Here is a 15108-nt window from a genome sequence, read left to right on the forward strand (position 1 = left end):
GGAGACRCTTTAGGATTGGGAAGGGTTAGCAGCATTTCCCCAGGAGAGACTTGTTCTGGATGTTTCCAGCCACCTTTAGAAAGGCTTCTCATAGCAGACGCCCTCAGCAGAAACGTACGCAGGAACGCTCCGGAACTCGGGAAGCATCTCACGCAGCGGGTGGATCCGTCCTGGGAGACAGTCGACGGAGCTATTTTCAGCAGGCAAACTCCTTCCGTGGGGTTTCTGCCAGGAAGCTCTYGGAAGGAGCTATACGCAGCCTGCTGAGTCAGCATATCCTTGGGCTGCTCTGCTTATGCTGCGTTCCCAGCTGGCGTATCCTGCTCCATGGGTGCTAGGAGAGAGACTCGGCTCATTTGCAGGTCTGTAGTTCCCCCCCTTGGTGACTTTTTCCCCCACTTTCAAGGGCCATTTCTACTTAAATCAACTGAATGTTTCATTCCTTTGGACCATTAGACATCTGTGTTCTCCCTCCCAAGGTGGTTCTTTGGCCAAAAGGAGATGGGGGTGGTTGTATATCTGCAGAGATCTCTGGCCAAGTCGAGCTTGCAGTGACATTTGGAAGGGAAAGGAAGCGCTGATGGCAGCGCTATGGTGCAGATTGCCTCAATGTGGAGTGCCAAGGCCCGCTGAAGTGGTCCAAGGAGAGAGCCAGGAGCCTCCAAGCAATCTGTCAGAAGGTCTGAGGGCTGAACAGGATTTACCTAGAGTCAGCAAAGCACTTCTGGAGCTCCTGCCCCTCTCTGGGTTTTGGACACCTAGCCCAGGGCTGTACATCAGCTGCATCTCTTCATTTTGGAGCCAGATCCTACAGCCCTCTCTGGAAGAGGGTGYCTGAATTAGAGAGCTCACTGTTTTAAAGGGGCTACTGGCACTTGTGTGTTCCCTTATTGATGGAGACACGTGCCTTATGGTGGAGAGGCAACCTGGCAACTCATATCTGTCACCTCTGTCCTTTGCAAAAGAGATTTGGATGGTAAGATTTTGTATACCACAGAAAGGACTATATGATTATGCTGGAAAGAGCAGGTTAAAGAAATATGYGTTGCAAGTGAGATAGAGGGTTGCCTTCGGTTCCTCTGCATCCAGAGATGTTCCCATGGAAAGCGGTGACACTGAGCATGGCCTTTTGCCTGGTGCCTTCTGGATGACTGTGGCCATTAAATGCCTGCAAGAAAAAACKATTTAAACTTGAAATATAAACTTGAAACTGGTGTGAAGGGCAGGTTTGCTGTAAATTCTGTTTATAGCAGTCTTTTAAAAGCGAGTAGTCCAGGGAGAGGCCCTGGTTGCTCCTCTGAGCAGGTTCTTGCAACAGCAACAAGTGGAAGCCAAGAGCTTTTGAAAGAGCACACAATGTGCCATGATTACATGGCCAGACTAGAATAAATGACAGCCTCGAAGCTCCCCTGCATGTGCCAGAGAGCCTGGCACAGGCCAGGAAAGAGCTTTGCACCTTGGGGTGCCCGGGTCTTGTAACACAGGCCAATCTGATGGGGAGGAGACAGCTGAAACAGGAGGGGAAAATAAGTRGTGAAACCCAAACCAAGAAGGCAAACAAAGGAGGAGGCACTTAGTAACAATTAGACTAATGCAAGATTAATTTTATAGTGTTTTAATTTTACAGTGTTTTATCCATTCATGCTGAGTGATTAAATGCTGTGAGATTTGAAGTCTGATTATCTACTCAGCAGTATATTTATGCCTGTCAAAAGTGTTATGACATCTTGGAAACAGATCCTCACCTTCTCCGTTTGTATCTGGTAAACCACAATTCAGCAGCATTAATCAGAGTGGTAACAGTGAATTGTCTCTGAATGAAGTGTGTGCCTGATTGATGCAGCGTTAATTGCTCGACAGATTTTGTRCAAGGAATTAAGGCTATGTGTCTTTACCAACGTGGCAGACTCGGCTGCAGGTCACTGAAACCTGTTTTGCACCATGGGACGTCGCTTCTCCCTTGCCTTGCACATGCTGCTGTCCCTGGGACCAGCTCAGAGGTCCTGCGCTAGAGGGACAATGTTCTCCTCGGAGTGAGGGAGGACACAAACGTCCAGCATCTCTTCATCTGGCTTAGGAGATCTGCAAGAGCAGAGGTCCTAGCTGTCCTCTACAGTCTGTAGTGGAGAAAAAATGGAAAAACTTCATGGAAGTTTTTCCCTGAAAGCTCATGCCAAGCAGCAAAGCCTCGAGCAAGAAAAAGTGAACATCCTTGGAGTGAAAATTGGTGCCCTTCCTATGTGTCCAACTGGTTCCATGTGGTTATAGCTCTCAGAAAGGTATATAACATGACAGGAACATACACACTGCTTGGTCTGTGGGTTGGTTTATTGACTACTGTTTGTGCCTCTTGACAGGCCTGTTGGTCTGGGAGGGAGGGAGTATTTCCAAAGTGTTTTTGTAATGTTTGCTGGTTGCTCGTGCCAGTGTGAAGTCCGAGCATGTTTCCATGCTAACTCCAGCTCCCTTTGAAACGCTCCAAACTTCTGGAACTAATTCCAAGAGCTTTGCAAGTTTTCATTTCTGGCCCTCGCTCAGAGGTGATTTTTTTTTTTTTTTTTTTTTTTTTTTGAGTGTGAGAACAATTTTTCCAGGCGCATTTCAGAGTTATGTGAATGGGGAAAAATCTGCTTTTTTCCATATGCTTGGTGTGAAGGTTATCATTTCATAATGGAAAGGGGAAGAATATAGAGGGGGGCTTTTGGAAAGTCGGAGCACCAGCATTTAGYCAGCAGGTAGCTCTCTGCCTGTTATGGCCCTATTGGGAGGGCTTGGGACTGACGGAAATACTTATTTGCACTTGGATATTATTGTTTTAAAAAATCAGAATAGCAGAAGAGCATGGTGATGCAGTGGTAAACAAGCTGACATATAATCTATATGGATTTGGCAAAAAGGGACAAAAAGACAGGATGCTTTAAATAGAAACAGATGTATTGGGATTTGCCATAAACTCTATCTAAATAATTCAGAGTTAACTGGAAGAGGCATTTCACAGGACTAAACACATGAAGCGTTTAGACCAAACACGTAGTTGATACCGACCTGTGCAATTACAGGCTTGAAGCTTAGGCACAAATTAAGAATTGCATAGGAACATCTTGTATTGCTCGTATTTCTGCTGCATCTGAATTGGGATGTTCTGTAAATTTTATTCCAAGTCCAGCTCTTGAGAAAGCACCAAATCATGGCTGATAAGACCCAAGAGAATGTGTACATTCGTCTAGAAATGAACTCCTAACCTCCTTAGTTTATTTGATGCTAATCACATCCCAAATTACTTTCCCAGCAGTTGTCAGTTATTGCACCCAGCCTCTACAAAGCACTAATATCCTTGCAATTTGTGGCAAGGCATCTAATTTATTAAAGCCAGGTGGAGGCTTTAATAGGTAATAGGTAATGATTATTAAAAAAAAAAAAAAGCACTATTTTGGTGTCTGTTTCGTGATGGGCAGTAAATTAATACATTGTCCCAGTTAAACATGCAGTATCAGGAGTGAATGCTATAAGATCGTACCCTCCTGGGTGGCTTTTATTCCTTGTTGGGGATGCCAAGTATTTCCTAACCTTGGTGCTGGCAGACACCTTCCAAACTCAGCACATGACTGATGCACCCCTAGTGAAGCTCCCTAATTTTGGGGGTCTCCTGGTGTTAYTATCCTTGCAAGCAGTATTGGTGGATGCATTGCAGAGGAAACCCAGTTTATGTGTATTAAATTAATATTAGCTGTATTGTACTACAGAGCTTCTGGCATAGCAAGAGAGCCATGTCAGCCAAATACCTTATGGCCATCAGCTCTCAGGCTGCATTTAGTGGTGTTTTATTTTAGCCTTCATCTAATGCCTACCTTTCATTCCAAATACCTTGAATTAATTAGATGTATCGCTTAGGAAAAAATGAGTCACTGTTTGTGACTTGTATGTGTGACTTGGCTGCATAAAATATTAGAAATCCATAGCCCTGTAGTTTATAACTCAGCTGGTTGGAAAACATTCTCTCAAAAGGCAGGAAACAAGTCATTTTTTCATAGCGATTTCTTCTTCGTCAAGTGCACAAAAGCAAGGAATCGACAAAGGCAGTTGTGCTGTCATTATCCTTTGAAATACATTTATAATCTCTTATTTTCAAACTATTTTCGCTCCCATTTCTGCTCCATCATGGCACAAAAAGAGTCAATGAGCAGCTGTAAAACTCACAACTATGGAAAATTAACCCGCATTTCACTGCAGTGCTGGCCTTTAGCCCTGCTGTCCCTACAGGTAGCCTTGCGTTTATTTTACATGAAGAATTTGTTGTCTCTTATAATTAATTACTGTGTGTGACATTAATAATCTGCTTACTCCTTGTCTGTAGTGTTGCTGCTGTTAACCTCCGTGCTCTGGAGCACAGCAGAGCTGTGGGGATGCATTAAAAAGAAAAAAATAGGTTTCATTTGCAATGACTAGTCAGAGCTTAAATGGAAAGATTTCTGTCCTTAGTGCCTCTATCACCTTTAGCAATCACCTGCAGATGTGTTTTTTAGGTATTTARCTATATAAAAGTACCCAGGAGAATGTTTGAAAATACTCTGGTGCTTGGTTACTGTAGGGAGTTATTGCATCATGAGTTACCTAATAATATTTCGAAGGCTGGTTCTTGACTACTAAGTGGGTGCTCTTGCAAATGTTGCTTCCATGCCATGGGAAGTGCCCTTGGGAGAGCTCTTTATTGGACAGGTGGCTGCAAGGGCAGACTGGACTTACGTTTAAAACTCTTCTCTTACCCCTGCAAGGGCTCTTTGGGGACATTTGAATCCAGGCTTCTCTCTCTTAAAAATAGAAACCCAGGTTCTCTGGACACCACACTAAGACAAGTAAAGGCTAAACGAACTTCACCACTATTTGATTTTTATTTGAACCCACTTTATCATATCCTTTGTAAAATTGAGGAGATTAACTTTTTCAGAGCTATTCTCACCTGCTTCAAAACCAATTAGCTGTTATGCACAAGCCAAATGCCTCCTTATTAGCAGGAATTTATGCTAATTACAGTGTTCTGGTTAAGTGACTTTTCCGCCATTTGCTGGGACAGGTTCAGGTCTCTCTTGTGCGGACACTACGGTGATGTTGCCAAGGTTTGGATGGGGCCAGGTAGGACCTACAGCAGGTTTGCCTCATTAAAGATTKCGAGATTTAGCCCAGCTGAATCATCTCAGGATTAAGTTGGTACTCAGTAGTCACCCTGGTTCCAGGCTGGTGCAAGAAGAGACTCTGCCCTGGAGTTTGGCTCTTGAGCCCAGGTGAGGACAGGAGCTCCTTGGGTTCTCCTAGGAACCTATGGTAGGGTTCACCCCACACCTAGTGCAATAGTCCTCCCAGAGCAATCCCCCACCACGAAGAGTTTTCCCACTTTTGCCKTTATGGCACAGCATACATATGACTCACCCGAGGACTATTGGCACTTCCCACGGGCAACGGGAGAGCTGCCTTCTGTGTAGGAGTGTCCTAATGCCGCAGTGATGAAACGTGGAAACTTGCCTAGCGCCGCAATTGTCGGCCCTTCTTTCTCAATAAATAACACAAATTGGCTCCTCAGGAACGGGAGGGGAAGGAGGGAGTTTTCTGGCAGGTAGCTGCTGCTGAGTTTGTGCGGCCCCAGCCTTTGAGGCACCTTGTGGCAGAGGTGCTGGCTGGGAATTGCATGGGAGTCTGGAGAAAGCTTCATCCTCCCACGTCCGAGACGTGCAGGTGTCACTGCTCGCTGGGCGCACAGCTGGAAAGGAGGGCAGGGTGCAGGTAAGTACAGATGAAGAACAGTGGTCCTCATGCACATGGATATGCATTAGGAGAATGGATGCATTAGGAGAAGCAGAGCAATCATTATTTCCCTTACATCCATCTAGACTCCTACCTTTCCTGAAGAACATTTGCGCTTCCCCAGGGSAGGAGATGACCACAGCCGGGAATAGCTGAGGGTGTTACCTCGTTCCCTGGCACCAAGTTACTGAGAGGGGCTTTAATCATCACACACACGCTCAAGCTGATAGGACCTGGGAAAGACTTGTGATTTTCCAGGCTGCCCAGCAGCACTACACAATAGCCTGGTCTGCAAAGCCATGCATGCAAGGGATGCATCGTGTTCATCAGAGATCCAAAAGCTTACGCCCTAAATTTCATTTGTGCTTGGTTCCCTCTTTGCTTTTCAGCTATGCTTTTGGACAAAAACCACAGTTTTGAGGCATAAACCTCTTTGGATATGGCTGCAGAGCACAGCCCTCCTTCATGCCGTGAGCCAAAGTGTCCTTTTGGTTACGTGTCTGCCCTCTGAGTACATCAAGGATCCTCTTCATGTACCGTCACTTGCAGTGGGAGGCAAAGTGACACACATCTCCCACTAGGTCCAGAAGGAGCATTATCCCAACAACATTCAGGGGAGTTGCTCTGGTTCTCCATTGCAGACTGCTCCAGCTTGATACTTGCATCCCTGTGTAAGCTTTCCCAGCTGACATCTCTCCTGCTGAGCTGTCCTCTCCCAGGCAGCCTCTGCTTCTCAGCCAGAGGATGGAGCCTCCATCTTCTCCCACTTCTGCGTCCTGCCAAGGATATGGGTCAGCCCAGCAGCCTATGGACACCGCTTTGGGTGGGAGCTGTGCGGCTGCCTGCAGCTCTCTGAGCACAGGGCTTCACAGCAGGGCTTCATCCTTCCTTGTGTCTCTTAGCATGCACAAGTGATGGGTGGCTGAGAGGTTCTATGGTGTCATTGCCCACTCAGCATGGGTCCTCCTCACCCATGTACACTGGCTCTTAGGGTAACCCAATAACTAAGGGTCTTCTGCACAGAATCACAGAATGGTTGAGGTTGGAAGGGACCTTTCAAGATCATCTCGTTCAACCCCCCTGCTCMAGCAGAAACACCAGAGCACAGGGCACAGGGTGGCATCGAGGCCGGTTTTGAAGACCTCCAGAGAAGGAGACTCTGCAATCTCCCTGGGCAGCCTGTGCCAGGGCTCTGGCACCCTCACAGGGAAGAAGTTCTTCCTCACATGGAGATGGAACTTCCTGTGTTTCAATTGGTACCCATTACCCCTTGTCCTGTCACTGGCCACCACCAAGAAGAGCTTGGCCCCTTCCTCCCTATATTCTGCCCTCAGGTACTTATACATGTTGATCAGATGTCCTCTCAGTTTCCTCCAGTCTAAAGAGGCCCAGCTCTASAACCCACAGCTTGGAGTCCTGGCTCTGCCATGTCTGCTGAGTGACAGCAGGGCATGTGTGTGTGTAAGTCACCTGAAAAGGAGGCAGATACTGTGCCCTTTTATAACGTGCTATGAGGACTTTGTGAAAGGAGCTATGTACAATAGCTACATCTTATTTATTCCACACATGGTGAACTGAACTAGTTAGTTTAATTATACCTTTCATCGCCATGCTTGTCCAAATAGCCGGTCTTCTGTGTTTTTTTTGTGTGTAACTTCTTGGTACAGGTGTGTGTGTGGTATAATATTCACCCTTCATTAGGAAAACTTCAAACCAATTAAGGGCATGATAGTAAACAGCAGCATCCCTGTGTCTGTGTCAAATGGATGCATCACGGATGGCAGAGCTTTCTTCTCAGAAGTGTAGTATCTGTTGTCAGGCTTTTGATGTTACTGAATATATATGTACATGCTATCTAAGAGATAATCTAAGCCATGTAAGAGAAAGAGAGGCTAGGAAAGAACATCGTACCAGATATTCAACCCTTCATTCCCTGTAAATAATGGTTTCCCGGAGGCACTGGAATGGTTGCTCYGTTGACAGTCAGATACTCCGCAGATTACTCTTCCAGAAGGGTTAATCATACTGGTTACGGTCATATTTTTTTAAGGTTTTTGCAAATGCAGCTTCATTTTTGTTCACCTGACATCATATGAAGCCCCTTCAGCACAACCCACCTCAGCCCAGAGTTGCTCACCACCTTTAATTGCCTGGAGCTGCTCAAATCTTCCAGGCAAAGGAGCGGGAATCAGCTATAATTACTGGCTGCACATGTAAATCCACCCTCCTCCACACTGGAAAAGCAGAGCTGCTGCCAACAACTAAAGATGGTTCACTGTTTTTGGCTGAGATAAAACCACTACTATCTTTTTCTTTTCTTTTTTTTTTTTACCTTTAACGATTAATTAATCATTAATATTTGTTTTGATGTGTTTCAAATTAAACAATCTGGAGGTTTTGCTCAAACTTTGYGAGCCTTTTTGAACCCTGCCAGTAGGAATCTGCCACTTGGAAAACATCTTTCTATTGGCTTGATGTATTTGTCGTGAAAATTAGGGATATACCTCACAGGGGAGTCATTTAAAATGGGCCTATTTTTGTTGGCTTTAAGGTGCTGCAGAGCATATGCTAGGACTCCAACCATTTCAGAAGGTTATTTGGTCCTAGTGTTTCTGCTAGAACTGCCAGCTTTTGCAGTACAAGATGCAGAACCTCAGGCTCTTCATCCTGAAAGTGAACTGAGCAGCCTTTAAATGAAAATGCTAGAGAAAAGTGCTTGTTTTCATACCTATACTCACACACTGTGTGCTTAATACACACACAACGTCTGTCATAATGGCTGGAGTCACAGGATCACAGAATGGCTGAGGTTGGAAGGGACCTCTAGAGATCATCTAGTCCAACCCCCTGCTCCAGCAGGGACACCCAGAGCACAGGGCCCAAGGAGGCATCCAGGCGGGTTTGGAAGCCCTCAAGAGAAGGAGACTCCACAACCTCTTTGGGAAKACTGTTCCAATTCCAATAGAGTCAGCTGATCCTTCAAAGACATTCCTGGTCCTGCCATCAGCCTCCATTTTGCAGCATACTTGATGGTTAGAGATTGCCCCCAACAGTGAAACACCTTGTCTCTGGACCTCCTCATGCTCAGGAGCTTCAAATAGCCTTCTCACAAGTACCAAGAGAGAACTAAGCCGYGTTTTAAGACAAATAGACACGGCACTATGTAGGGTTCTGGTAAGGAAGTGCTTCAGGTAGTCAGGAAGCCAGGCCAGTCTCTGCTTGGAGGRTCCCATGAAAGTAGGAATGAAGACAAGGATTACACTGCTCGGGAGTATTGCATGGCTGGGCATGGGTCAGAAATGGTGAGGTGTCTGTGGCTGAGTTTTGTTACAGCCAGAAAGTATTTCAGCTACTTAGCTCAGGATCCAGTCGTGACATGTCTCCAACTTGATATTGTCACAGCGATCTCTCATGGGTATAATTTATGAATGTGGTGCATAAGGCTGCCATTTTGGATGGATGACGTACTGTACAGCGAAGGAAAGGCTATTGAAATTGTTTGGGCCTTGAAAAATTTCTGAATTTTCATCCTTGAGAGCTTAGACTAACAGGATAGATGATGAGTAGGCTCTGAAAGTTGAGATGGAGAGAGRACAAGTGCTCCAAGCATGTACCAAATACTCCTGGAATCTCCTCATCCACTCTATTCCTTCTGAGAGAGTTGGTTGTATCCCAGTGTCTCAAAGCAGCCAGGATCATGATCACACAGACGAATAGAAATCTTAAAGACATTAATTATCTGCAACTGTTGTGAGCAGTGTGTGGTTTGAGGACAATGTGTGACCCCAAAGTTCAACGGACCTGCTTGGTTTAGCTAATTGGGCCAGCAGTTCARCATCTGAGCGCTGATGGCCAGGCATCTGGCTTGGATAAGAATTGCTCCCCCAGTCAATAGGCCAAATAAAGTGACATAGGTGAAGTAGGGGCAGACAAAAGGTATTATGATGAAATGAAATAGAGTCAATAATGCCATTCAACGGCATTTCAGTTGTTGCAGTTCAGTTGCAGTTTCATAAATAGGACTTCTCTTCCTTTCTTAGTGCAAAGGAATATTTAGCATTGAATTGAGTAAACCTCCTCCTGTCTAATAAGAAATTAAAGAGTAGAGCTTACAGAAGAGCAATGCAAGTGCAGGTTTTGGTCATATTTGTCTCRTTTTGTTCGGATTTCTCCTCTGTAACAGAGGTTTCTCTGTTTCACGTTATTTGCAGGGGTGTGTGTGCATGGGAGAGGGGGGAACTGTTGAAAATGCTGGAGAGCAAAGTCCTGTCAGCACCCTCAGCAGCTGTAGCTGCTGCAATACTGAATACAGGGCAGCTCCAGGAGGGAGCACTGCACTGGATGTGAGATAACAGAGATTAATCTCAGCGGCCAGTCACTCTTCCAGCTCTCCTCTAAAGCTGCCTCTGAACTTGACCATGTCCCGCAAAGATGGTCAATTTGAGGACTCATCTGATAGTTTTTTATCTGCCAAGGGCTGTGAGCCCCTAGAGGATGCTAATCCAAGGATAGTTTCTCCCAGTACAAAACCAAAAACCTTTTTTTTCCCTTCTGAAGCTTCATTGCAAGCAGCCCCTGTCTGTGCAGGTCCTGGCATTTTCGTTGGAAATGCTTGGGGCTACATCTCACGGCTGCTGGAAGTCATTACGTGCCATCAGCCAGGAGACTATTCTCAGACTAAACAGTGGCGATATGAAAACGCATCCCTCTTGGGCAGACTAAAATCATTAAGGAGAGGAAAGGACTCAATCTGGGATGTAAAATCCCAGACAGCAGTCTGCTGRGGCCTTTAAATTCTGCAGGGAATGATGCCAGCAGGTGCTGTCTATCCTGTGCCCCGTGGGATTCATGCTTGTGTAGCTGCTCGTTGCATGTGCTTTTCTGCACGACTCCTGCAGCTGCCTGTTGATGTCAACCAGATGCACCAGAAGGGGGGATTCTGCGTGAGACTCGGTTCCTACCAAAAGCAGGCAGTGAGATGACGGAGAGAGACCTGTTTGAGGGGGGAATGGGTGCTATGAATTCACCCTTTTTTGAAGTAGCAGAGGATTCATGCCTGGGGGCCTGAGAAATAACTTGAGCTGTGCCAAAAGTCTGGGTTGGAGCTTCCATTTCTCCTTTTCACACCAGAAAGTCTATGAAGGAGGGAAACCTGGATTAAGGGAGAAGTGTCACGCTGATCTCTGATATGCAGGCACCAGTGAAGTTATATGGGGAGTTTCCATGTGCAAAATACCCTGGAAGATATTTGGAGACCACGGAGTGAAAAGGGAAGGGGCAGAGTTAGAGGTACGGTGCCTCCCATCATCCACATCAGGGMGATTTTCAAAGGTCTGACTTGGAAGGGTGATTTAAATGCTTCCTTTGGCTGATGGCTGAGTTCTTCAAACTGAGGATTATGAGCGTATCTGTCAATAACTGAACACTTGGCTGTGCAAAAGATACAAATYTGTACTGATTTTGTAACAAAATCCGTACTGGTTTTGTTAGTTCTGGCTTTCACAAAATTGTGGATGCTTCTTGTGGCATTTAATCTGTGCTGCACACTGCTCATGGAGGTGCAACTTCAAATGTCATGCCTGGCAAATGCGCCACTCCAGCTGGAAAAGAGCCGTTGTGTCGGGAACCTGCCCTATTTAAACAGCTCTCTAGTTTGCCCAAGGTTTTTTGGATAGCATTCATCTAAACGGTCCTAGTTTTCAGTGCAGAAATAAGTTAAACGTGATGGATGTTAATGTAACTGATTCAATCATAGTTTATATTATGCCTTTGCAGCTAGGATTCTTAGCGTGTTTTCCTGGCAGCCTGGCAGTCAAAGCAACAGCAGCAGTTGGGTCCTCTGCTTTCATCTGTACCAAGTGCTGCCCCTCTAATTAATGACCTGGAGCAACATGCAACCAGTTTTGTTTCAGCTGCTTGGCCTCCAGGATGGCCTGGAGCTGGCCGAGATGTGCAGAACACTCAGTCATTGATGGATTCACTTTCCCTTCTTGTACTCCCAACTTCCAAATTCTAATCCTTGCTTCCATATAGCAACCTTCAGCCAGAGACTGTGCGGTGCCTTTTGTTGCTCACGTTGAAGGGAATTTCTCTCATCAGTTCTGATCCTGCAGGATTTCTGCCCTTGTGGGGGCGGATCAGGAACCCATGATGGCTCTGTGCCAGGCGCTGGCAAGGCTGGATTTTAGCATCATTAAAGCACCGTGCCACGCACTTATCTCTGCTCRTCGCTCCTCAGCACACCCAGTCTCAGACTCATGCAACGCTCCTGTTCAAGCCGGGTCTTGTTTCGGGGCAGGTTTCAGCTTCTTTGGAGGAACGAGCCCTGCTTCTCTGCGTGTCAGCAGCACCGAGTGCTTCAGCGTTCGGGGAGGTCTGACGATTCATTAACRATGCCTTTGTGGACGGAGCCTCCAGCAAGCAGAGGGAGACGGTTTGTGCCTAGCGCCCTGGAGCCGGTTTCGGAGCAGATCAAAACCTCTCCCGGCAGCCTGTGTTTGCACAGCTGCCACGCTAGGGAAAGTTAACCCAGAGCCTTTGGTTGCCCGGTTCAATCTGCCTCTCCAAGTCTTGGCTGGCGATGTGATCATTAACTTATATATGTTAAAACAGTGCTCAAGTGCAGCGTTTCCTCCATGTGTTTGTTTTGCTCGCGCCTCTGTAAAAGCACATGAACAGAGTCATAGACCTGAAAGGCCAGAGGGGAAATCCTGCAATTTTGCCTCGTTACCTTTGCACTGCGCCTTGCCGCAGGATCGGTTCCTCTTTGTGCTTTATTTCTCCCGAAACATTCCTCCTTCCAGGCATGTCTTCCTCTTCTTTGCCTCCTGGCTCCAGCATCTTGCAGATCTTGTTGGGGAAGAYGCCTGAATCAATTTGTTGAAGTATRAGCCTCTTTGCTTGTATTTTTATTTCTAGACAGCTTTCTTTGACCTAATGGTCTCAGAATAGCCCTGAAGAACTTTGCAGTCATTGCCCGGGTTGGCATTTCACAGAGGGCATTTGTGGGGACCTGGTGGTTTGTGGGGAATTCAGAGCAGTGTGGGGGAGTTGTCAGGAGAGAGGGCACCTGGGCAAACGGCAGGTTGAAAGGGCTGTAAAGCCCTTTCTTTAGMTGGAGGTTTCCTTGTTGGCAGCAATTCATGTAATTTAATTTGCTTTAACCAAGCCTGGTTTTGAGGCATTGTTTTCCCTTCTTGGTAACAATCCATGCTGAAAATTGGAGTCCTTCTAATCTAAGAGATGTTGCCACCACCGTCACTACATGCTGTGGCAGCTCTCTCTGTGCCACAACAAGGCACTGTCACAAAGTGCAAAAACATCAATAAGTCTCTCTTTTTTGGCCATATTCCGGGGCTGTTTGGGCTCTCTAGCATCCAGTGGGATGCAGAGGAGATGTGTGATGGCCTGGGACTGCTGCAGGCTGCAGCAGTTGGAGATCACAGAATCACAGARTGGTTGAGGTTGGAAGGGACCTCTAGAGATCATCTAGTCCAACCCCYGTGCTCCAGCAGGGACACCCAAAGCATGAGCTGGGAAGAGGAAAATCCAGAAAGCGAGGATGGCAGGAAGAAAAGCAGGATGAACACGGAGCTAGCTGAGCTGTTCCCAAATCCCTGCTGATCCTTGGCCATCAAGGACCTGCAACTTCGCYATCTCCCATTGAACTTCTTCTTGACGCCGACCCTGGTGTCCTTCACACCCCGAACTTTGGGGTATTTTTCTCATGAGCCGTTTCTTCAGCCATAAGGAAGGTTTAATTATTTTAATCTCGGGAAATAATTGCCCGGGCAATTTCCCTTGCAGGTTTTAAAATACGGATGGGCGAGTGTGGATGTGTGTGAAGATGGGGACTCGCAGGGGCCGAGCGGCAGCGGTTGCTGCTGGCTGCACTGACCTCTGCTGGGCAGCACCCGCCTCAGTTGTTCAAGCTCATTTATAATCTAAAAACTTAGATTGCTTTGGAGAAGCAGTGAGATTCTCAAAAATACGAATGCGAAACATTAATGCGCACACAATAAAATAGTACTGTGGATAACCTGGAGGCTTAAAGCACATGTTAATTTGCAGATGCAAAAAGATTATTTGTATTAAAACCATCTTTTTTTTTTTTATGTTGGTATGAGCTATATGGATGATAGCTTGTGTGCAGAGGTACATGAAGGGCTATGGAGAAATACATCTAATAATTTGCATTAGGAAGGGAGCTATTTCTTGAAATGGCATTTGGGATACTAAAGTAACTCCAGTTAGCTAAATCAAGACAAAATCGTGCTCTAGCAATGATCCTTAAGGGATCAGGCACTGGAAGTGCACAGCAGATTTACAACGTCCAAACCTAAGGCTATATGGAGACAAGTGGTCTTTTGGGTTCCTCTTGACAATGTTATGAACTTGATTTGTGATGGAGTCTACCTGGAAATTTTACTAAAATTTTGTGGAATTTTCCAGATATTTCTGAGAGCTAACAGCCTATCCGCATGAGTGTCCCATAGTCCATTATGTTTGGACTCACATACTGCTGATGTAAAATTTTCTGGGCATTAAGGACCTTATGAATGCTGCTTTTGATGACTGATTATGGGCCTAAATTCAGGTCAGTCATTATCTTTTCATTGAGTTCAGAGGCAATTGGAAAGATGCTGCTGGATACAGAGCACCTTCCACTTTCTTTGTTTTCATGGAGAGGTTAGGGTGCTTACAACTGCCAGGTGTGAGGACCTGACATGCAATTAAGCTTCTTAATTAGCTTGAACCTTGAAACATTTAGTGATTTTATCATTAGTCAGAAGTGCACTGTGCTTTCTTCCCAAATGACTCTAAATGTTGCTTAATCATCAGTTTCAGTGTCTCCTGTATCTTTCTTGCTCTTGAAAACAGTTGGTTGTAATTGCTGCCCCTCAGAGTTGCATTGGTCATCCCTATAAGATTTGCACAAGTCAGATATATACTTCAGAAATGGTTTGTACCTGTGTAAGCAGCAAATTGGGACAGGATGTGTATTTATACAGATAATTTTTCTCTTAAGCATCGTGTTCTCTCCACTGTTGTGCTCTGCTTCCGTCACACCCTTGGACCCTGTTTGGCTCCTGCCCTGGCAACTCAACCATCTTCATCCGTTTGACGTAGGAACCGTAGGCTGCTAATGCCCTAACTGTGTAATCATTAAACATTTTGGCCTCAGAGCAGGCTGAATGAATTTTTTGCTAGTAATCACAGTATTCTGAACTATGAAGCACTCATGATTATTTATTTCAGACAGGAACATATTAATGTATTTTATGATTTAATACCTAATGAAGTAAAGCATTA

The 15108-nt window shown here is 45.7% G+C and overlaps 1 protein-coding gene across 1 annotated transcript in view; it reads left to right on the plus strand.

Moving 5' to 3' along the window:
• CAMK1D (calcium/calmodulin dependent protein kinase ID) overlaps positions 1 to 15108 on the plus strand; it is a 188227-nt gene that overhangs the window by 90548 nt on the left and 82571 nt on the right. The gene's annotated exons all lie outside the window — the stretch shown is intronic.

This window comes from Nothoprocta perdicaria, unplaced genomic scaffold (assembly GCF_003342845.1).
Source record: "Nothoprocta perdicaria isolate Ctin4 unplaced genomic scaffold, notPer1 scaffold_127, whole genome shotgun sequence".
Taxonomy (NCBI): domain Eukaryota; kingdom Metazoa; phylum Chordata; class Aves; order Tinamiformes; family Tinamidae; genus Nothoprocta; species Nothoprocta perdicaria.